The following is an 11,561-nucleotide window of genomic DNA, read 5'->3' as shown; positions in this document are numbered from 1 at the left end:
AGGAAGACAAATAATTTCGTGCAGTTTAGGTTATTAATAGTGCGAAGTAAATTTTTGGTACCGCGGTTAAAGCCAATATAAGGCAAAAGGTGCCTATTAGTCACGCTTTAAAAGGATATATGACGATCAACGAAGTTACAGGAAAATAACGCCTGTACTAACTACTACTACTTAAATAGATGTATATCATACTGTTTGCAGTTTGACGACCTCCGTGGTCGAGTGGCGTACACACCGGTTTCAAGGTGTCGCTAGCTCTGAGGTCCCGGGTTCGATCCCCGGTCGAGTCAATGTAAAAATTCACATTTCTACATTGTCTCGGGTCTGGGTGTTTGTGGTACCTTCGTTGTATCTGAATTCCATAACGCAAGTGCTTTAGCAACTTACTTTGGGTTCAGAACAATGTATGTGATGTTGTCCGCATTTTAAAGCTCGACCAATTCTCATGAAAGTTTGTGTGCATATTTGGATAGGTCTGAAAATCGGACGACGTCTTTTTTATAAAAAAAAACATAAATCTATTATTCTTCTTATGAATCGTTGTTTTCTACCGTATGGTATGTCACTGTCACACGACTAAAAATTTCATTAAAAAATATCTGACAATCACACACACACAGCGCGGCGCGCACAAATTAGATTCGGAACATATTCAGAACTATCTCCAGGAAAATAGAAACTTATAAATATAAATAACGGCTTTGTATCATGGGTTTTTTTCTCTATATCAAAGCGTAAGGAAAATTGATTTTCGGAAAAACCCTTTATTCTAATTAAATACTATATTTTTATTAAATATGTAACCATGATTTGCTTTGAACTTCTACTAACGTGTGCAAGAAACGAAAGCAAATTTTAAATACAAAGTCATTATGCAACGACGGATGACCTAATAAAATAAATTATCCGTTAAAGAAGTAGAGTTAATAAAATAATAATGATGGTTTTGTAAAACAAGGTTAATAATAAACTTTGTGTGTGTTGTATGTGTTGACTATATTAATTGGACATATTGTGTATAATATCCCACTTTTGGGCAAAACGTTCTCCAGGAAAAATTGAGAATCAACCGCTATGGTTGCTAACAGTTGGAAAATCCCGACCAAAATATTGGTACATTTGGATTATGAGATAAAAACATAAATAATTAGTAAAATTACGGTTAAATTAATTATTGCATATATAATCGACGAAGGCGTGAACAAACATACGCTCAAATTGAGTACATAACACCCATTTTTAGCAATCGGTTAAAAATTCCTTGCTGTTCTTAAAAAAATGCTGGCATACGTAAGCGGCTTGCAGTGTGACGTATCAATTTCCGATTTGCTTCAATATCGTACGATACCACGTTGGCACACCGGTTCGCATTTTACACCCAGAGACCAGTTTCGGTCTGTCAGCCGGCCGGTGAACACGTCAGGTCCCGTCCCGCTGTCGCCCGCTCCCGCCAAAATTACGCTAAACTTTCGAAACTTTAATACAAAATAATTGAATGAAAGTTGTATTTTTTACCGAAGAATTTAGCCCAGAAATACCTTTTATGAACTTCAGTTTTTGTGAAAGTGCATTTTGTGGATTTTTAAATTTTTATTTTTGGTTTTTTAAATCTGGATGTAAGTGATTGTGAATGGATATTGTGTAACACTGGACAGGTGAGTCTTATTGTTTTAATTAAATTGTCATACGATGTGGCACAGGAATTTTCAGTTCGGAATCTTTTAAAGGAGGTTTTCGTTGCGATTTTGCCATTTTATAAGGCATGGTGCAAGGTTAGATAAGTGGTGATAAGATGATTGTAGAGATATTTGATTACATTATTTAAAAAACTCATTTAAAGAATGACTAAGTAAATAAAAAAAATGCACGCAGATATAATACAAAAGCACTGGTTCCGAAAAAAATACCGCGAATAAAAAACTAATACAAAAATAAAATACGTTTAAATTGCTAAAGACTGAAACAGTATTTTTTTTCATATCTAAAACAATTTAAGTATAATTCATTTACATAAAAATAATTTAAACATCAATAAAATGCAAGTAAGTAAATTACATCCGACAATTCTGAAAGAAATGACTACCCATGTGTTACGACAAAAATACCAATCAAGCATTTTTTTGAAAATTGTAAGTAAATCAATTTTGCAAGCATTTAAAAACCTAATTCAAAAAATGCGGTCATTTAAAGTGATCTCTTAAATCTTTTACTTTTATTTCTATCTTACTCCTATATTACATACTAGCTTTTCGCCCGCGGCTTCGCCCGCGTCGATGTCGGTTATATCGCGTTTCCAAGAGAACTCTTCAAAAGTCCGGGATAAAACCTATCCTATGTTCTTTCTCCAAGGTCAACTCCATCTCTGTACCAAATTTCATTAAAATCAAATCAGTGGTTTAGATGTGAAAGCGATACAGACAGACAGACAGAGTTACTTTCGCATTTATAATATTAGTAGGGATAATATATATTACGTTTTGGTGGGTGCAATAGGTTCTTCTTATTGTATGTTTCATGTACCAAAAAACAGTTTTCAATAGATGATCAAAATCTACTTTTTCCCACGTTTTTTCACTCACTTTTCTTGTTTGTTTGTCGTTCCGGTTGGATATTTTGCATCTCAATTTTGAGGCACTTCCCGATAAGCTAGCAGGCTGAAATTTTCAGGGTAGCTTCAAACCCGATGACAATGCATATTTATTAAATAGAATACGAATCGTTATCTGATAAAGAGTATACGAATCGTTTAAATTTTTTTATCAATTGCCGTTAATTCATCGGACATTGTAAATAGCAGAATCGGGGCTCTGACATGAGAAATCTAAATTAAATACAAAACTATTGCATATTATAATTAAATGCCAAAGTCTAACTATAGAACATAATTATTCATTTAAATTGTTTTTATAACATCTCCTGATGAAATCCGTGAGAAAATATAAAAGTACTAAATTTAAAAACGTTTTGTTTTGTCTTCTTTTCTCATATTAATTAGATAGATTAGATAAATAGTCAAACAATAATTACAATTTAACAAAAAGGATTTATATTTGTTGTTTACTGTCATTAAGATAATTTGTTTGTGTCTTGAATTTGAACTTATTAGTTAACTAGCTGTTGCCCGCGGTTCCGCCTGATATAAATCGAAAATGATCCCACGGGAACATAAAATCGGGAAAAACCATCCTATGTGTTAATCCTGGTTATACACTATCTGTCTACCACGTTTCGTCTAAACACGTTTAGTAGTTTTTTGCGTGAAAGAGGAACAAACAACTATACAAACAAAATTTCACGTTTTTAATATTAGTAGGAATTAGTAGAATGTGATAATAGTCGCTGATAATCTAGTAACTAATTAAATTTCCAACTTTTTACATCTTAACATATCTTTACGGTTATATAATATCTATTCTAATATATCTATACTAATCTATATCTATACTAATATATAAAGTTGAAGAGTTTGTTTGTTTGTTTGAACGCGCTAATCTCAGGAACTACTGGTTCAAATTGAAAAAACATTTTTTGTGTTGAATAGACCAATCATCGAGGAAGGTTTTAGGCTATATACCATCACACTGCGACTAATAGGAGCGAAGAAAAAGTCATAACTTATATCTTCTAACCACGCAGACGAAATCGCAGGCAACTGCGAGTTAGTATATATAAATCCCATCATTTTACTTACCTTGGGAAGAACCGCTTAACCTGTTTCAATATCTTGGTATTTAAGCAAGTGCATTCGGAAATATTGAAGTAAAGGTCGTATTGAATCTCAGCGACCCTCAACTTTATATATGAATAATGTATTTTTTACGAAAAACAAGTTTCAGTGAGGGTTTTGTAATAAAACAATTAACTTCGAAAATAATAGTTATTTAAATATAATAAAGTGTAGTTATAAGATATTAACCGTTGAAATGTGACTCGGATTTGTGACTCTGGTTCCGTAGAAATAAGTTAAAGAGACACATCAACCATCAAATATATGGTCGTATCAAGCGGTGCTTTACTTTGATTTGTATTATAATTATATAATCTGTATTCATTTTGGTTCCGTAGTAAAATGGTAAAATCGGAACCCTATAACTGAGGCAAACAAAAAAAAACATAATCTGTGAAAATTTCACCCGTCTAGCTATCACGGTTTCTGAGATACGGCCCGGTGAGGTGACAGACGGACAGACAGACAGCGGAACCTTACGGAACCCCAATAAATACAGATTATACTTAATATGTAGTGCATTCTAATAAAATAGCCTTATTTGTAATGGTCTGTGAATTTTACTTGTCAACGAACTTGAATTGTTATTGATTCAGCAGTTTCTGATACCTACACAATATGTAAACTGACATAATATATTTTGAAATAAATATCTGAGTTATTTATAGAAGATTTATTTGATTTTATACCTTCTCATGATCAAAGAGACGACTATTCTGCTTAAACAACTCCTACATAAATAATTATAATCCTTGTGTCGCGGGGATTTCACAAGACATTCAAGTCACATGCACAAAGACACCCAGACTCAGAACAAGCATTCGTGGATCACACAAATGCTTGTCCTACGCGGGGATCGAACACGTCACGTACAATGACTTTGGCGTTACCTATAGCCAACTATGACCAATACTCCTACTGCCAAACTCTAACTCTAATACCAACATGAGATCAGCTCTATGTCATGATAAAATACATAATCTATAAAGCTGAAGAGTTTGTTTGTTTGTTTGAAGGCGCTAATCTCTGGAACTACTGGTTCAAATTGAAAAATTCTTTTTGTGTTAAATAGATGTTTCCTTGAGGAAGGCTATAGGCTATATAACATCACGCTGCGACTAATAGGAGCGAAGATACAATGTAAAATGTGGAAAAAACCGGAAAATTATTCATCTTCGAGGGCTTCCGTTCATTAAATCCTAACTTATATCTTCTAACCACGCGGGCGAAGTCGCGGGCAACAGCTAGTTTTTCATAGAGTAGATTGAAAACAATGAAAAAAAAAATTAAAAACGCAAATGTCAAACGGGCATTTTTTGCATAAGTGCAAAAGATCCGACAGCACTGATAGCCGAGTGGTTTAGGTCACCAAATCAAACCCACTGCGCGAAGTGTCGAGGGTTCGATCCCCTTACAGGACAAGCGTCTGTGTGATCCACGAATGCTTGTTCTGAGTGTGTCGTCGTGTGTCTGATTTGAATGTTTGTGAAGCACCCGCAATACAAGTATCAATTACATGCTGCGAAGAGTCGTTTTAAAATAAATGCAAATGGGTGATTCTCCGGAAAAAAGTAAAACAAGTTAAAAACGTCATTATCCTAACCACACTTTTGATACTGCAGATTGATGTATTCTATATTATTTTTATCCAAGTTCGTAAAGTACTCAGGCTATTAATAGATGACTTAAAAATTTAAACAATTTAGTACTACAGTTACTTAGACCAGTTGGTGCGGATAACGACGACGTTAGCTTGTGTTATTTTTTTCTGGAGAATCACCCAAAATATTAAAAGAAACATTTCATACGTTCCATATACACATATTCATTTAATGATTTTGCAGAAGACGTATCACAGCTAAAATCAACATTCTGCCAAGCTACTTAAAGTATTAGATACCAAATAAACATTATTAAAAAAAAAACACAGCCGTTTGACTTGAAACTCGATCGTTCGACATACGAATATTTTAATTTACGCGCTAAATCGAAAATAATTATCATGGCGTCAAATATGGCTGGGCTGTATTATGTCCATGTCAATGCCGCGCCACTCTACGGAGGCGGAGAGCCCGGCTATCATGACCCACGTGTGTTCAAGTGGCCTTTATACATAACTAGCTGACTCTACCCGATTTGTTGGACATTTTTCGGGTTAATTTTCAATCTATGGCACTCGCAAGTAATCATCGGCCTAGCCATTTCCCAACTATGTTGTGGTCGGCTTCCAGTCTAAAGGGATTCAGCTAAGTACCAGTGTTTTACAAGGAGCGTCTGACTATCTGACCTCCTCAACCCAGTTACCTGGGCAACACGATACTTGTTAGTTAGACTGGTTGTCAGACTTTCTAGCTTCTGACTAATATCTGGAACGACTGTCAAAGGTGTATGAATAACAGCCGGGACCCACAATTAATTAACGTGCCTTCCGAAATACGGAGGAACTCGTTATGACCTTATTTGTGGCACTCGCCAATAATGTATTGAAGGAAGAGTTTTCAAATTTGGTTCTGTTGGTCTTGAGATTACTCACCCCCTACTATGCAATGTTACAAACTTTACTGTACCTCTTGAATTTCAGTAGCCGAAGGGTAAAATAGAGTGACAGTGTACCCTTCTGACAACAGGCGGTATTTTATAAACCGAGATATAATCAATTAATTGAATATTACTAGCGGGTGCCCACTGGCCCGCCCGCTAAATATCGAAAATAATCCCACGCAAACATTAAATCGGGATAAAAACCCATATTATATGTGCTAATCCTGGTTATACACTATCAGAGTACCAAGTTTCGTCGAAATCCGTTCATTAGTTTTTTCGTGAAAAACGAACAAACATCCATAGGTACTTGCAAAGTTTCGCGTTTATAATATTAGTAAGATGTCATTTTGACAGCTGCCAATGCATCCTAGCAAAATATCACGAAGCTTAAAACAAGAATGACGCATCGAAATTCAAATTTGAAAATCGGTCATTGAATAGGAACATGGCCGCCGTATTGTGACATTAACTACACGATGCATGTCATTTAAATGTAATTGTAAATTGTTGCTAAATACAAGAATAGTATTGTCTATTTAATTTATTGCTTTACTACGTTGTAATTGAATATATTTATTAGATACCAGATTAGGATTCTACAAAATTATCCATTTGTCAAATTATATCGAATTCTGTTGAGTGGTTTATATTTTAAATTAATGCCGAGTGGTTAAAGTCACCACGCCAAGTCCACTAGGCGCGTCGTGTCTTAGGTTCAATCCCCCAGTCCTCGCGCAGGGCAAGCATTTGTGTGATATACGAATGCTTGTTTTAAGTCTTGGTGTATTGCATGTGACTTGAATGTTTCCGAAACTTCATGCGATGCAAGCATTAAAATCCTCAGAGTCGTTACTAAAAAATTGTTATATATAATAAGTTTAATTATAGTTAATTAAAATTGAAGTTGAATTTAATGCCATTTCATCATAATTTGTCAATAGATTCAGATTGAGACAGCACAGGGCTCTAATTCTGCTATTTACAATAGCCGATGAATGAATGGGAATCAGATTAAATTTGAAATTATTCCTATTCTCCTAAGCATAATGCCAACACAATAATTAAAAATTAATTGTATTAACCTTGAGTGTACCGTCCCATACTAAATTTCCAATTATTTGGAGGAAAAAAATTTAAGAGGATACGAAAAGTGACATTTTAAGCTATTCATCGGCCAATGTAAATAGCAGAATTTGGGATCGTTGTCATAGTAATAATGATTTTAGACATAACAAGCTAGTGCTAAGACATTCAGGCAGATTTCGAAACACATTTGTATGCCAGACGTGGTGGGATGACGTTGTAAAGGCAGGTACAGTCACGAGCAAATAAATATATATACAAAGCGAAGTCATAAAACAATTTAGCAATATATCGCGTTTCCAAGAGAACTCTTCAAAATTCCGGGACAAAAACTATCCTATGTTCTTTCTCAAGGTCGATTCTATCTCTGTACCAAATTTCATTAAAATCAGTTCCGTGGTTTAGACGTGAAAGCATAACAAACAGACAGACAGACAGATTTACTTTCGCATTTATAATATTAGTAAGGATCGTATCCCTAATACGTAAGTGTCGGTCTGTCTCACTTTCACGACAAAACTACTGATCCGATTGTAATGAATTAGGGGCACAGATAGTCTAGAGCCTGAGAAAGGACATACGCTATTTTTAACTGGAAAAAGGTCTGCAAGGGTAGGTAATAGGGGGTCAAAGTATGTATGACACTTCTGTCCGTAATTTAAAACTTCTTTTTGGATTTTTGGTCTACTGCAGTAAAAATTGTTTGACCGTCTGTCTGTCTCTCTCTGTGAACTAAAACGCGGACGGAGTCGCGGGCATCAGCTAGTAATGAATACATAATCAGTATCTCATTGTAATCTTACCTTAAGCTTCCAAGGCTGAAGGGTGCGGTGACAATACTTGTACATTTCTAACTGGAAATAATAGATCTAGGCAGATAAAGATTTATTGCCTAGACTGTAGTTAGACTGCTAAGAATTTCTTAGCACATGGACCTGTTAGGATAAATACCTGTTCTGTATCTGATTTTAAAGATAAGAAAAGATATAATTATACTAAATAAGTAATTTTCAACCTCCGGCAAAAAGGGGTGTTCAAAGTTTTTGTCTGTTTGTGGCATTTTAGCTCACGAACAGATGGAGTGATTTTAATTTAGTTTGTTATATTAAAGGTGCAGGTATTCTTGGATAAGTTCGATAATAAACACTTGGGCCATTATGAGGTGCAAGGGCGGAAGATTTAAAAAAGAAATTTTTAATTAAATTAATTAAATTTTCAATATTGTGTTTATACCTTGGTCGTTTAATAACCCAATTAAAAAGGAGTATTTTCTCAATTGGTCGATTTTCTTTTAAATTAAGTGAAATGGTTGAGTGAAATGATTTTGAATGTTTCTTTTTTATTAAAACTTGAAATATGTACTTGTCATTGCTGCAAGTTGAATAATATTTTAACCAGATCCTTATCAAGAAAGCGTAATATATTTAGCAATTTAGGAGGAATCATTGTACAATTTTCACTATCATTACATCACTTTTCTTTTCTAAATGTCCCGCACTAAGGAATTTAATCCTTGTGTCGCGGGAGTTTGGCAAACATACAAATCACATGCACACAGACAACCAGTTACTACAGCAATGATGGCAAATCAATTGCTCATCATTTGCAGAACACGTGATACCTCCCCTGGATATTACAAGTAGTTTTGTTTACACGTGTCGCCATTTTTACAGTATTTTCCATACGAATGATAACGGTTATCTTGATCGATGCGAACACGCAACAGCTACAATAAGCATTATGTATGCATGTCGCAGGTAGTTTAGGGAAAACTGACATTATGTAAAATTACTAAGTTATTTCTAAATTTTGTAATTTACGATGTTGTTTGTGTGAGAGTTGGATTCAATAATATGGATAGGATAAAAAAAAAACTTGTCTGTCAAGCTATAATTAAAGAAAAAATGGTGGGCAGGAATCAAAATTAAATGTATGAACGTATCTACTACTAGTCGTTGCCATACCTGGATAGTTTTTTCGATGCTCAACAGAAATACATCGTCGATCTCAATAGGGATGATGACTGTAAGATAATTGAAAAGTATGAAACACGTATTTTTTCCTTTTTCAGAAAAACTAGAATTGACAAAGATTAACTGCTTTAAAGTTTAGGAGAGGGGGCTTGTGACGTAACGATAGAGTAAAATTTATACTCAATCGTGACGTCACGCGTAAGTTTCATTCACTGTAATTTGGTGAATTTATGTTTGCGGGACAAATTAAAAAATACGTATTCATTATTATACAAAAAACTACAAGACGGACACTGGGACAAAAATTGTCATCATCCCTATTGTCTAGCTCTTTCGGTTTATGAGATACAGTTCCGCTTTATTCCCTTGGATCAAGAAACCCTAAAACAATTCATAGACGTCAAGTGACATGTGATAACGATTATGCATTCTTAAAACAATGCACAGATTTCGATGAAACTTTTTTAGAATATTCCAAGGAGGTACATGATCAAATTTGATACTTGCTTTGCGTCTTTTGTAAAATGTCAGTTGTTTTAAAATGACACAATTTGGTACTTGCTGTAGGAGTTTGTAAAATGACAGATTTTACACACTCAATGTAACACAATAAACACAGCACATTAAGATGATAGATCTTTCTTTACAGATAAGACTTTTATTGCTAATTTTATGTCCTAATAGTCTAGACTAGTCTAGAAAATAGTATAGAAATACACTTATTATGGTCACAAGACATAGGCAGAATAATAGGCTACCTACGTCATTGGTATTGACTTAACTTTGTGTATAAACACATCCTACTAATATTATAAATGCGAAAGTTTGTATGTATGGATGTTTGTTACTCTTTCCCGCAAAAAACACTAAACGGATTTTGACGAAACTTGGTACACAGATAGCGTATAACCAGGATTAACACATAGGATAGTTTTATCCAGATTTTATGTTTCTGTAGGATCATTGTCGATTAAAAAGATTTAAAGCGGGCGGGAATGAATAAATGAGTGTTATATTATACATACACTGATGAATAGATTACCTTCTTTACTTTTTATTAACATCTACTGAACCGATTTTGATAATTCTTATATCAATAGAAAGCCACGTTATTTCAAAGGTTCATAGGTTCATTAATAACTAGAAAAATGACGTCCAAGAAAGTGGCTACTGCGTCAAATCCTTATCCTTATCCTTATCCTTATCCTTATCCTTATCCTTACATATTATAAAACAAAGTCCCCTGCCGCGTCTGTCTGTCTGTCTGTTCGCGATAAACTAGAAAAGTACTGAACGGATTTTTATGCGGTTTTCAACGATAGATAGAGCAATTCTTGAGGAAGGTTTTAGTGTATAATAAGTTTAGGTTTTGTGTAAACTGACGATATTAGAGCGATATTAGTTAAACATGTCGGAAAAAATTAAGCCATTCGAGAGGTTTCATCGAGAACGCTGCCAAAACCTTTGGAGTTACAACAAAACAATGTATGGCGAGTTTGTACCTCTTTAATAGATCTACAAAAAAGTCCGCGGTGGTATATGTCTATCTTCCAAGGATAACCCACAATAACCATTTTTATGTGTTTTCTTAATACAGTAAAATTATTGGTTACTTACGAACCTCTTTTTAACAATACAGTATTAATCCTTATCCAAATAAATAAGTTAGATATATTATGCATGTAATATAGAACAAAATTGCCTTTTACACTACGCCAAAAATGTTAATAGGTAATGAGTTATCGTAATATTAAAATCTCCGCGCGAGAAATTAAAAATCGATGAAACGTAGCGAAGATATCGTTGGCATCTATATACTAATTGTACTATATATATACTAATTACTATGTATATACTATGTATGTACTATGTATATACTAATTGTTTGTTTGATTGTTTGTTTGAACGCGCTAATCTCAGAAACTACTGGTTCAAATTGAAAAAATATTTTTGTGTTGAATATACCATTAATCGAGGGAGGTTTTAGGCTATATGTATATCATCACGCTGCGACCAATAGGAGCGAAGAAAAAGTCATAACTTATATCTTCTAACCACGCAGACGAAGTCGCGGGCAACAGCTAGTAGTTATTAAATTAAGAAAATAGAGGCAGCATTCAGCCAAAAACAAATGTTTTTATTTCTAGTTTCAAGGCATAAATTAAGCTCTTAAACGTTAGATTAAAAAACAAGTGAATAAAACTGCGAAATATCAACTGCTATGTAGAACAAAC

At 34.2% G+C, this 11,561-nt stretch overlaps 1 protein-coding gene across 2 annotated transcripts in view; it reads left to right on the top strand.

Moving 5' to 3' along the window:
- Positions 1-1,210: 1,210 nt before the first annotated feature.
- LOC113507395 overlaps positions 1,211-11,561 on the top strand; it is a gene marked incomplete at its 3' end in the record, with an annotated part of 60,378 nt that continues 50,027 nt past the window's right edge. Inside the window, 1 exon segment of one of the 2 annotated variants that reach the window (XM_026890255.1) lies at positions 1,211-1,655. 2 annotated transcript variants of the gene reach the window in all.

This window comes from Trichoplusia ni, unplaced genomic scaffold (assembly GCF_003590095.1).
Source record: "Trichoplusia ni isolate ovarian cell line Hi5 unplaced genomic scaffold, tn1 tig00001922, whole genome shotgun sequence".
NCBI lineage: Eukaryota > Metazoa > Arthropoda > Insecta > Lepidoptera > Noctuidae > Trichoplusia > Trichoplusia ni.
The sequence above is the reverse complement of the archived record's forward strand: the minus strand, read 5'-3'. Positions and strand labels throughout refer to the sequence as shown.